Genomic DNA, 13,062 nt, shown 5'->3' with positions numbered 1-13,062 from the left:
ATAGCACTGTCTGTTAGGCAAACTTCCCGCTGCTTGTGCAGCGAGGATCACCCTACTCGCTAGGGCTTCCAGGAATTGAGTGGGAGGAGTCCCTACTCTCATTGACCGATCTTCCCCTCCAAGCCCTACTGATGACCTGGGCCAATGGAAAAGTGCGGCCACATTTTTCCCATGGAATCCGCTATAAACAGTGCCCTCCACTATAAAACGGCTACAAAATGAAGTTTCTGGTTCCAGACCTCTCATGCTGTTTATCTGATACAACTGAGGGTGGAGTGGCTCCGGCTGCCCAGTACGGTGCAGTGCAAGCGGGAAATGGGCTTCACGATACTCAGAGGCCCCACTGCTGAAATTGGCTGTGTGTGTCTCTCTGTTTGTGAGTGTCTGCGTGTCTGTTTCTGTGTGTGTGTGTTTGTGGGTGTCTATGTGAGTGTCTCTCTTCTGCCTGTGTGTCTGTTTGTGTGTCTGTGTGAATGTATCTCTCTCCTCTGTGTGTTTGTGAGTGTCTCTGTGTGAATGTGTATATGTGTCTATGAGTGTGTCTCTGTCTCTCTCTGAGAATGTGTGTCTGTAAGTGTGTGTCTCTCTGTGTCTGTGAGTGTGTGTTTCTCTCTCTGTGTCTCTGAGTGTGTATCTCTCTGTGTGTCTAAGCATGTTGTGTCTCTCATCCGGAACATCTGTTTTTTGGTGGACCTCGAGGTCCTTCGGGCTTGCGCTAGTGTTCCCCCCGCGCCCCACCCAGTTTTGTTTTGCAACAATCTAGTATTTTATTTATAATAGTAATCATCCTTGCATTTGATATAGCAAGCCTTATCATGTCTTCGAGACGTCTCAAAGCTCTTCACAGAATATACTGTGAAGAGAATGGACTGTATATTTGCTAATTGCTCACAGCAGTGTCCCACAAATAGTCATGGAATTAAGTGACGTTTATTTCCTCATGTTTAGTTTTTATGAATACAATGGAAAATTGTAGGTTGGCAGTAACATAGCACCAATCAACTCCCCGCAAATTTCCAAATTTTTCCACAATTTTCGGCAAATACTTCCATACTTTTCTATTGGCCCAGCAGATGAGCTACACTAGCTGTTCTGCCATCAGCAGTGCCTGGACTACTGTGGACCACCTTGGCTCAGGAACCAGATGACAGAGATAAACACAGAGGGTTGACCTGATTTCAACATTCCAATGTCCTCCCCCCATCCCCCGGCCAAGATAGTCACAAGTTGAATATAAGAACATAAGAATTAGGAGCAGGAGTAAGCCATTCGGCCCCTCGAGCCTGCCCTGTCATTCAATAAGATCATGGCTGATCTATTCTAACTCCACCTACCTGCCTTATCCCCATATCCCTTAATCCCTTTATCCACAAGAAATTTATCAATCTCAGTCTTGAATATGTTCAAGGACTGAGCATCTGTAGCCCTTTGGGATAGAGAATTCCATAAATTCACTACCCACTGAGTGAAGAAATTTTTCCTCAACTCAGTGCGAAAGGGCTTACCCTGAATTTTAAGACTGTGACCCCTGGTTATAGTTTCTCCAATCAGGGGAAAAAGTCTCCCATTATCTATTCTGTTGTGCCCCTTAATAATCTTATAGGTTTCTATAAGATCACCTCTCATTCTTCTATATTCTAGAGAATATAGGCCTAAATTGCTCAACCTATCCTCATAACTCATCCCCCTTATCCCAGGTACCATCCTAGTAAATCTTTGTTGTACCCACTCCAAGGCGAGTACATCCTTTCTTAAATAAGGAGACCAAAACTGCACACAATACTCTGGTGCGGTCTCACCAGGGCCCTATACATTTGCCGCAAGACTTCCCTACTCTTATATTCTAACCCTTTTGTAACAAATGCCAACATACTGTTAACCTTCCTAATTGCTTGCTGTACCTGCAAACTAACGTTTTGCGACTAGTGTACAAGGACACCCAAGTCCCTCTGAACGCTAACACTATCTAGTCTCTCCCCTTCTAAAAAATAATCTGCTCTACTGTTTTTGCCACCTAGGTGGATGACTTCACACTTGCCTACATTATACTTCATCTGCCACATATTTGCCCACTCACCTAGCCTATCTATATCTTATTACATTTTTTTAATGTCATCCTCGGTGTTTACTCTCCCTCCTAGTTTAGTGTCATCCACGAATTTGGATATATTAAGTTCGATGTCTTCATCTAGATCGTTGATGTAGATTGTAAATAGTTGAGGCCCAAGCACTGATCCTTGTGGCACTCCACTAGTCACATCCCGCCAATACTGAGAAGGACCCGTTTATCCCTACTCTTTGTTTTCTTCCCGTTAGCCATTCTTCAATCCATGCTAATATATTCCCCTTAATTCCATGGGCCCTAATCTTGTGCACCTTATCGAATGCCTTTTGGAAATCTAAATACACTACATCCACTGATTCCCCCCTATCTAATCTTGATACGTCCTCAAAAAAATCTAAAAGATTTGTTAAGCAAGACTTCCCTTTTATAAAGCTATGTTGACTCTATCTAATCATATTGTGATTCTCTAAGTATCCCACTACGACATCCTTAATTATGGATTCTAGAATTTTCCCTACCACCCATGTCAGACTAACTGGTCTATAATTCCCCATCTTTTCTCTCCCACCCTTCTTAAATAGTGGTGTGATGTTTGCGATCTTCCAATCAATGGGAACCGTTCCAGAAACCAAAGAATTTTGAAAGATCAGACACAAGGCCTCCACTATCTCATGAGCTACCTCTTTTAAAACCCTAGGATGCAAACCGTCAGGTCCAGGAGACTTGTCACTTTTTAATGCCAACAATTTTCCTAGCACCAATTCTTTGCTAATGTAAATTTCCCTAAGTTGCTCCCTATCATTAGCCCCTTGGTTCATCTCTATTTATGGTAAACTTCTTGTGTCTTCTAACATGAAGACAGAAGCAAAGTATTTATTTAGTGACTTTGCCATATCCTTATCTCCCATTATAATTCCTCCTGTCTCTGCCTGTAATGGACCCACAATTACTTTTGCTAGCCTATTCCTCTTAATGTATTTATAAAACTCTTACAATCTGTCTTAATGTTCCTAACTAGCTTGCCCTCATAATCAATTTTCTCATCTTAATGATCTTTTTGGTTTTCCTTTGTTGGACACCATCAGCATCCAAGGCTGCACTCTCCACCTCTCAAAGCCAGTCAGGAACCTCGGCGCTTTGTTCGACCCTGAGCTGTCCTTTCTCCCTCACATCCGCACCACAACTGGCACCGCCTTCCATCACCTCCGGAACATCGCCAGACTACGGCACTACCTCACCCCTCACGCTGCTGAAACCCTGGTCCACGCCTTTGTCACCTCAAGGCTGGACTATGGGAACTCTCTCCTCGCCGGCCTTCCTGCCACCTCCCTCCACAAGCTGCAGGTCATTCAGAACTCTGCAGCTCGTGTACTGTCCCGCACCAGGGACCACATCACTCCCACCCTCGCTCGCCTCCACTGGCTCCCCATCCCCCAGAGGATTGATTTCAAGATCCTCATCCTCACCTACAAGGCCATTCACGGCCTTGCTCCCTCCTACCTCTCCAACCTACTATCCCCCACCTACCTGCCCGTACCCTCCGTTCCTCTGGCTCTGGTCTGCTCCACATCCCCCGCCCCAACCGCCCTACCATCGGTGGTCGGGCCTTCAGCCTCTCAGCCCCCAGGATCTGGAACTCCATCCCCCAGTGCCTTCGCCTTGCTTCCTCCCTTTCCTCCTTCAAGGCCGGTCTCAAAACCTTTCTCTTTGACTGAGCCTTCAGCTCCCCTCTCGACTCTCTTCCCCCTCCTCGCTCCCTCCCTTCCCTCCCCTCACCCTGACCATTTCCCCCCTCCTCGCTCCCTCCCTTCCCTCCCCTCACCCTGACCATTTCCCCCCTGCTCGGGTCATGACCCAACTGTGCAGCGCCTTGGGACGTCCTCCTGACGTGAAAGGCGCTTTATAAATGGAATCTTGTTGTTGTTGTTGTTGTTGGTTCCTAAAACACTCCCAGTCCTCAGGTTTACTACTCTTTTTGGCAGTTTTATAGGCCTTTTCTTTTAGTTTTATACTTTCTCTAACTGCTCTAGTTAGCCACGGATGAGCTGCTTTCCCTTTGGTACTCTTATTCCTCAAGTGAATATGTGACCGCTGAGAATTATGCACTACATCCTTAAACGTTTGCCATTGTTGGTCTATTGTCATATCCATTAATCTAATTCCCCAGTCTATTTTAGCTAATTCTTCCCTCATATCTGCAAATTTAGTTTTATTTAAATTTAAGACCCTTGCTTCGGATTTGACTACATTGCTCTCTAACTTAATACTAAATTCTATCATGCTATGATCACTTTGCCCTGGAGGAGCCTTAATATCTATATTACCGACTAGCCCTGTTTCATTACACAAAACAAGGTCTAGGATGGCCTGTCCCCTAGTTGTTTCCTCAGCATACTGCTCCAGAAAGCTATCTCTCATACACTCTATAAACTCCTCCTCTACTACTACTTTTGCCGATTTGGTTTTCCCAATCTATGTGAAGATTGAAATCACCCACTATTACTGTATTACTTTGCTACATGCTCCACTAATTTCATGATTAATACCCTGTGCTTTGCTGTGATCACTGTTTAGGCATCTATAAACTACTTCCACTAATGTTTTCTGCCCCTTGTTATTTCGTAATTCTACCCATACCATCTCTACATCCTGGTTATCTGATTTGAAATCCTTCCTCTCTACTGATTTTATTCCATCCTTTATTAACAAGACTATCCCCCCACCTTGTTTTCCACATTGTCTATCTTTCCTATAAGCTGAAAACCCAGGAATATTTAACTCCCACCCTAAATCTCCCTGTAACCATGTCTCAGTAATGGCTACTAGATCATACCTGTTTGTATCTATCTGTGCCTTTAATTCATCTATCTTATTCCGAATGCTTCGTGCATTCAGATATAGCGATTTTAATTTCTTACCATTTCCCCTACTCTCTGATGCCCTATCTTCTTTACTGAGCTTCTTACCCCTCTTTGACCTATTCTGTTTATCTCTCCCGCTATTCTGTTCTGCCACCTTTAGTTTTCTTAATATTGCTGGCTTGCGATTATTTCTAATTGTAACCCCCCCCCCCACCCACCCTTTGCTAGTTTAAAGCTTTATTTACCTCCTTATGTATTCGGTTTGCTAGGACATTTGTCCCAGCCTGATTTAAGTGGAGCCCATCTTTTTGAAATAGACCTCTTTTCCCCCAATACTGGTGCCAGTGGCCCAAAAAATGAAACCCCTGCTTTCCGCACCACTCCCTCAGCCATGCATTTAACTCTCTAATTTGCTTAATCCTGTACCAATTTGCACATGTCAAAGGCAGCAATCCTGATATCACTACCTTTGATGTTTTTTGTTTTAATTTAGTTTCCAGCTCCTTGAACTCCTTCCTCAAATCATCACAACTAATCCTACCTATATACCACCAATGGATCCTCGCCCTCATGTTTTAGATTCTCCTCCAGCCCCGCCTAGATGTCCTTCACCCCGGTCCCAGGAAGGCAACTGAGCCTTCAGGTCTCCTGGTTGCGGCTGCAGATAAGTGTATCTGTCCGCCTGATAGTCTCGTCCCCAATTACTACAACTTTCTGTTTGTTTCCCCTAATATTGGAATCACATTTTCCTTCCTCCTCACAGGCTTCCTTGTCCACACAGGTTGCAAGGATCTCGTACCCGTTGGCCAAGGTTAAAGCCTGAGGCTTCACTACCACTCTCTCTGGTATTCCCTTAAACCCCTGCCTGTCAGACACCTTATCCTGTCCTTGACTGATACTATTATCCATACATTCCCTGAGCCTCAGGGGAGTGATTGGCTCCAGGATGAAACTATCCAGAAAGCACTCACTGTCCCTGATGCTGCGCAATGTCTGTAACTCGGATTCCAGCTCAGACACTCTGAGCTGGAGCTGCCTCAGTTGCAGACATTTGCTGCAGGTGTGCCCCCCCCCCCCCCCCCCCCCCCCCCCCCCCCCGCCCCCCCCCCCCCCCCCCGGCTCAGACTGCTCTCCAGCAGCTCCCACATGTTACAGTCCTCACACATCACCTGCCACGCCATTGTCACCTCTCCCACCCCCCACTGTGAATTAAAGTTTTATTTAATTAATTATTATTTTTTAAAAGTTAAATTCTTAATTTTTTTTTAAAATTATTTTATATTTAGTATTGTTAATTAGTAGTTAGTGTTAGTTTACTGTTAGTTAGTAGTTAGTTTTAGCCCTGTTAGTTTACTCTTTCAGAAATGTCATTTGACAACACGGATTATAACCCTCACTGGGTGGATGGCAGGTACCAGGAACTCCTTAAGAGCTTCCTAGCAAACAGCACCTCTCAACATGAAATATGTAAGAGTATTGCCACTATCTTGCTACCACAGCTCAGACATTCATCTCAATCCATTAAGCAATAGTTCCACCAGTTGGAGGTGTGGAACTTGTGCAACAGCTGCTTACCTCTCTGCACATCAATCAAGGTGGATTCCAAGCCCTGGATATATCAACTGAAAAAATCTTGGAGGACCATACTGTAACATTTAGGTTAATTATTACTATTAGTTACAATCTTTACATGTTAATTCACTTCATCATCACAAAGATACCATGTATGCAGGATATTAAAAACTATGTATGCGGGATATTAGAACTATTTGTTTAATAAAATAATGGCAAGTGAGAAAGTTTAACTCTTCTGTGAGTTCAGGTGATGGAGTATCCGTAAAAACTGCAGTGAAGGAGGCCATTCGGCCCATTGTGTCTGTGTCACTTCTACTTCAGTTTTTTAAGTTCGCCTTTTTATTAATTTCAGTGTCCAGCTCTTTTCCAATATCCTTAATGTTTTTACTTCTCAGGTGCTTATTCAGTTCCCTTTTGAATGACTCTATTGATGCAGCTTCAATAGCTACAGGCGGTCATGAATTCCTTAATCTAACAACACTCTGAGTAAAGAAATTTCTCAACTGAGATCTTCATCTGGTTTCCAGCTTTGTTACTTCATCATATCTACGATGTATAGAATAAGACATGCACTGTTTACAGATCTGTGGAGTTACTTAACTCTACAAGGCTAAACTTGTTTTAGAGCACAAAATCTAATAACACAAACTTGGCTTTTGAGTTTTCAGACACCAGGATTGTGACTCATGCAGATTAAAGTGACTTCAGTCATCCGTGGTCAGTAATCCTGTAAGAATGGAATGGTAGTCAGATTTGTTCATGCATACCACTAAATGTCATTCATACACTGTCTGCAGAAAAGAATATCTCCTCAAAATAATGGTTTGATTTTGGGGATTAAAAGACAGACTTTGTTTCATTGTGCGTTTTTTTAAATCAAACTGTTATTAGGTTTAACTCTTAAATATTTGTGTTGATTCCATTCATATATTTATTTGTATTAATTTACTGTACATATAAATGCCAGCGATTTCATTGGGAGTATTGGATTGGCGGAGTTGCAAAATGACAGTGTGAGCGATTGGAATTAGCATGAATAAAGATACAGTGGTTAATTCAGCAATCATGCTGTTTCTAATTTAATTCATTTCTCTTGTACTACTTTGAATGGTATTTGCTCTAATCCACTAGCATCAGCTGTTATCAGGAACTATCAATTTGAACAATTTTCAAAAATGGATGTTAAAACTTAGTTATAATAGTTTGTTTTCTAAAAGAGATTCAGATGATGACTTTCTTTAATGTACACTGAAAGTACGTAGTCCAAAAATCTTGGGTGTGGAAACTGCATGCTGGAGTAATGAAACTGAAATATTTTTTCACGCACAATGTTTTAAACTAGCCTATGTATCTTAAAACATTCCTGCATTAAAGAAACTGCTTACTAAACCAAATTAGTTGAACGAACAAAATAAGAATTTTCAATAATTACTAATATTAACCCAGCTTCTCAGTGTTGAAAGAATATTTGTGCAAAGTATGTAGAACATTTTAAAAATGTGATTTACATATAAATTAAATTTACAGTATGTCATGAAGATTTGGGAATTCATAAAACACTAGTAATTGTGCCAATTAAATTGTTGTTGCAAATTTCAATGCAATACAAGTGCAGTTTACTCCTTTGTCATGCTCTGTCATGTACACACTTCTCTTCCTGAATCCTGTTAGAAATGGGGGAGATGGAGGAGGTTATTGGTTAGTTTAATTTATTGACATACTGTATTTTAGTCCTTAATCTGTTTTAAAATAACCCTCCCAGACCGTAAGGTATAAAATAAATTCTGCTGTTATTTTTTCTCTCCACAACTATTTTTCTACTTTACGTTGTAGCGCTGTGAGCCTCTACCCCGCGGGAGGGGCGCTATATAAATGTTAGTTGTCATTATTGTGAAATATGCAGCAAGATTGCTCCATCTGTGGTACACTGTTGATCAAATAGCTGCTGACACAGACTCTATGTGTGAAGATTGGTTACGTGGGCCAGACTAACCCAAGAACGTGGAGATAAGCTGGCTCTAGAAGGTCAGAATCGAGTCACAACCCTCTATGGCAGTGGCGGTGGTCTGATTCCTGAACCAGGTGGGTCCGCTGTACTTCTGGGTACCGCTGATGACAGCACAGCCAGCCTGGCTGATCGGCAGGACATAGATGAGTAGACTGGAAGCAGGGTTTCTTCCCACTTAACTTCTGTTAAAGCATTATGGGTAGTGGGGACCAAGCTATGTGATATTAGCTGGTTGAACTCCAGCAGTTCCCCAATACAAATTATGGGGTCCCGAAGCCTCAGCTCTTGACCACCTGTGCCTAATATTAAGTCAGTGGGATGCATCCCTCCAGGAAGAGAGTGCATTCCATTCATTCCAGGCATAGAAATCACCATGTGAAGGTGGCATACAAATACTCTGGATTGGATACTCTTATGGTGATCTGCATGTGTCAGACACCCAGCTGACTCTTGTGAAGGGGACAGGTGCATTATCACAAATGGTTATGGTTAAGGCTACAGTTGCTCGTATACTTTTCCATTGTACTGGAGGCTCATGGCTAATTTGATTTATAACACACAATGTATAAAGCAAAATGTACTTAAAGCCAAAGGAGTATTGATTCATAATCAAGATGGCTTATTGGGTAAAGGCACCGCTCAATGTGGAAGTCACATAGAGCAGGAAAATCCTAGGTCTTATACATGTACAGGGTCAATAACCTGTAACACATATGGCACAGGAAACTCCAACATCTGATCCCGGTACTGAGCTAGCTGATCTCAATTCAGTTGCAGTAAGTGGCCTGTGATTGACCTTAGTGACCTTGGCTGGTAAGGAAAGAAATCTGTCCGTGTTTGTGCATGTAGAAGTTGGAGAGTGCTGAATGGAGCTCGACTGATGCTCCCACGATTGCATAGACTGATGACCCCACGATTGCATAGCCTGATGACATGAACAGTCCAGGGTCAAGCATTAAGAGTGGTCACTTAGGCAAGGTTGATCTGTACCTGTGGAACCATATTACCATAACCGTTTGAGTCAGCCCCCTTTAGGAGAGCTGGAGGCTGAAACAAATATCTTTCCTGCCAAAAAGTGTTACAATACAAATTTACATTTATATAGCAATGTTCATGGACGTCCCAAAGCGCAAACCAGTACTGGCTGGGCACCTGAGCTGGGGTGGGAGATGAGGGTAGTAGCGAGGAGAAAAATGACTGGAAGTGCACCAAAGGGCTAGGTCTTGGGATGGACGAGATGAGAGAGGGAGTCAAGAGTGACTCTGGATGGAGTTCCAGGAAGTTGGGGCAGAAATGCTGAAACCCACCTGCCAATGGTGTGGATAGGGCATGAGGCAGCCTGTGTCTGCTGAGTGAAGGGAGTGCCAGGTCAATAGGGTTTGAGGCGGTCACAGAGATAGGGTGAGGCAAGATCGTTGAGGGATTTAAAATTTAGAACGAGTATCTTGAATTTGAGAGCCAATGGAGCTAAGCAGGAATGGGGTTGATGTAAACAGCTTATTGTCAAAATGCAGTATATATTTTAAAATTATGAACACTTGGGCTGTTCTCTGGCATCTTGCCAAATGTGCTAGGGTTGCTTTTGAAGGTCAGTGGTATTGTGTAGCTCACCTCTCTATATCTGTAGGTAAATTGATTAGAAACGCACAAAATCCTCCTGTAACAAGCTTGTCTTCCACTTCCTGAGGTTATGGGTAAACTGTTCCATTGAGTAGCACTTTAGAGGAGACGAATTAAAGATCCGTTGAGAACACAGAATTTAAGGGATCAAACCAGGTGAAAATGTTAATAAACCTTACATTTGATGTGACACGTTTCACATTGGGAGGAAGTCTCAAAGTGCTTCACAGAATTTACTGTGCAATGTAGTGGAAGCAGAGCTGGAGAAGCATGCTCAGCCTTATATGAGAGCATCCAGAAAGATTTTGTGTGCAGTCTCCAAGTGTTATTTTTGAAACGGACATTAAAGCAGTGATGCTTCCATCGAAACTAACCTCATGTTCACTTTTGGATTCAGTACATTTCATTGTAATGTGGTTTGATGTTAGTTTTTCAGAAGTGTTTTTTCCATTAAGTTAATGTGGCGTGTTTAAAGAGTGAATTAATTTTGTTTTCATCTAGAGGTAATTATTTTATGATATCTTGTCATGGTCTCATTTGCTTTAGTTGATGAGGTAATTATTTTTCATCCTGAGATTATTATTCTGTAATATTTGTGTCATGGGACCATTCTTTCTTTCCTTTCGTCTTTGTCAACATTCAATGATAGAATCAGCATATTAGTGGGCCAAAACACATAAGAACATAAGAATTTGCTAGGCAAATAAGACCGAAGTCCAACCAGTTCACTTTCCACCATCCTGGTTGCAGTCGCTTGATATGTCGTGTCCCAAAATACATATTGTATCTGGAGATGTTACTAAATGATAAGTTATAATAATTTATCATTTAGTAACATCTTGGAATACAATATATAGTTTGGGATGTTACAACAATACCTACCCCTTTATTGTCCAGGCTCACACATGCAGCATAGCACTTGGGTGAAACATTGGAGTGACCCTTGTCGAAGCTGAGCAAAAAATTGGTGGAAAAATTGGAGGACCAATCTCGTGTCAGTTTTACTCCCAGGTGTGATTTATGGGAAGGTGATTAAAACCAGTGGTGGCCAACCTTTTGATCAGCCAACAAAATAAATTTTCTTGATTAAATATTGCTTGATTTATGCCATAAATCGAGAAATATTCAATCAAGAGAAAACTGGAAATAAAACATTAATTTAAAACAGACTCATCTAGATTAATGCAAATGTTTGCAGGCCACTTATTGACAAGGTTGCCATGGGTTGGCACCACTGAATTAAACATTCACTCCTCATAACTCACTTACCCTAAACTATTGAATTCTGGTTTAATAACCAATGACAATTTTGCCTCTATACTGATTTACAGCTGCTTGGATTGAGGAAGTACAATTACTCTTTCAAACAAATATGTGAATTTCAAACCCAGAATATGTGGCAGCCAAAATCAAAGGTTTGTTTGACAGGTTTAGGAAACACAGTGCAGTGCCTTCACTTGACAATTGTCAAACTTTTAGGATATCGTGTTTCTTTTAACAAACGCTTGGAGCTATTGTAGCTTGTGGTGTAAACATTGAATGCCAGCTGAGACAGCTCTGCTTTGTGGCTTTGCTCATCAGTTGAACCTTACTGCACATAAATCTTTTGGGTTTCAGGAGCGAGGGGGCTGGAGAGGGAGGGGATGGTGCCCTATCAACCAGGAAACAGCAATTAAACTGTACCAAAGTTATTTCACCACATTAAAGCTTTAGTGGGCACTGATAATATTGACATTAGCAACGTCATCCCTCCATCACCCTCACTTTCCCCATAATTTTCTCTCCTTGCCTAAAGGTGTCATTCTGTGGGCCCCCGAGAGCTCTTCGTTGCCTCACTCACTCAAGTGGACATTCTTCACGTAATCAAGATCAGGAGGTGAACAGACAGTTCAGATTAAATTACTCTGCACAGAGAGTGATGATCCATGTGGATGAGACCACCCAAGAAGGTGGTGAAGGCAGATGGTGTCAGCAAGTTCAAGAAGCAATCAAATGACTATTTGACAAAGAAATCAATTCTCGCATTAATCCTTGCATTTGATATATTGCCTATAATGTTAAAACGTCTCAAAGCACTTTGCTTCACACAGATCTTCTGTAGAGTGTAGTGCCTGCGTATTTGAAAGTGAACACAGCAGCCAATTTGCACACTGCGATGTCCCACAAACATCCACAATGTGAATGTCCAATTTATTTGGGGATTGTTGGCCAAGTCACCAGGGAAACTTCTCTTTTTGAATATTCACATGGGATCTTTAATGTCCACCTGAATAAGCAAACGGGAACTTGGTTTAAGATCTCATCCAAAGGATGGTACCTGCAACAATGCAGCACTGAAGTGTCAGCCTAGACTGTGAGCTCAAAGTTGAGAAATGTAAAAGTAGAATACTATAAGTTTATCTTTTCCTCCTGATGTTATACTCTCCTCTGCTCCTGTTGTTGAGCTTAGGCAGTGAGTATTTGTAGGCTACTAAGATCATGTGTCTGTAACAGCTGAGCATGATCCTGTCCTTGTTCATCACCTCCCCAAGCACACTTTCCATCAGTCAGTGGACAGTGACAAGGATGGATAATGCTGGATGATGTTTCCATGCCTGGCATGAAGATGCTGAGGCTTGTGGCAGTAGCCTAGCTGAGAACAAGTAACCAGTATTCAACACTAGGTCCATTCAGTTCTGTACGACTCAGGTTCATCCCAAAAGTAATGGCTTTCCTAATCGAATTGCTGATTTTCGTGTATGCATGTGCAATGCTTGCACTTTGTAAAGTTATAGGGAAAAACTCTCTTCCTTTGTATCTTGAAGGTAGAAAACAGAGGCTACAAAAATATTTGTTGCACTGAACAGAGAGGGTTAATGCATGAAAACAACTGGAACAGAGGTGAAAAACTGGAAGTTATCAATGTGAATAGATATTGTACAAGAGCAGCCATT

This window comes from Callorhinchus milii, unplaced genomic scaffold (assembly GCF_018977255.1).
Source record: "Callorhinchus milii isolate IMCB2004 unplaced genomic scaffold, IMCB_Cmil_1.0 Scaffold3, whole genome shotgun sequence".
Lineage (NCBI taxonomy): Eukaryota > Metazoa > Chordata > Chondrichthyes > Chimaeriformes > Callorhinchidae > Callorhinchus > Callorhinchus milii.
Note: the sequence above shows the minus strand (reverse complement) of the source record.